This window comes from Arachis ipaensis, chromosome B10 (genome assembly GCF_000816755.2).
Source record: "Arachis ipaensis cultivar K30076 chromosome B10, Araip1.1, whole genome shotgun sequence".
Lineage (NCBI taxonomy): Eukaryota > Viridiplantae > Streptophyta > Magnoliopsida > Fabales > Fabaceae > Arachis > Arachis ipaensis.
In genome coordinates, this window is record NC_029794.2 from 72847211 (window position 1) to 72847874 (window position 664).

Sequence of the window (664 nt, forward strand, 5' to 3'; positions counted from 1 at the left end):
AAAATGATTCTTGAAGCAAGAAAAAGCAGCAAAGAACAGAGCTTGCAAAAAAAAAAAAATATAGGCGAAAAAAATAGAGAAAAAAAGAAAAAGCAAGCAGAAAAAGCCAAAGCTCTTAAAACCAAGAGGCAAGAGCAAAAAGCCAATAACCCTTAAAACCAAAAGGCAAGGGAAATAAGAAGGATCCCAAGGCTTTGAGCATCAGTGGATAGGAGGGCCTACAGGAATAAAATCCTGGCCTAAACGGCTAAACTAAGCTGTCCCTAACCATGTGCTTGTGGCGTGTAGGTGTCAAGTGAAAACTTGAGACTGAGCGGTTAAAGTCAAGGTCCAAAGCAAAAGAAGAGTGTGCTTAAGAACCCTGGACACCTCTAATTGGGGACTTTAGCAAAGTTGAGTCACAATCTGAAAAGGTTCACCCAATTATGTGTCTGTGGCATTTATGTATCCGGTGGTAATACTGGAAAACAAAGTGCTTAGGGCCACGGCCAAGACTCATAAAACAGCTGTGTTCAAGAATCATCATACTGAACTAGGAGAATGAATAACACTATCTAAACTCTGAGTTCCTATAGATGCCAATCATTCTGAACCTCAACGGATAAAGTGAGATGCCAAAACTATTCAAGAGGCAAAAAGCTACAAGTCCTGCTCATCTGATTGG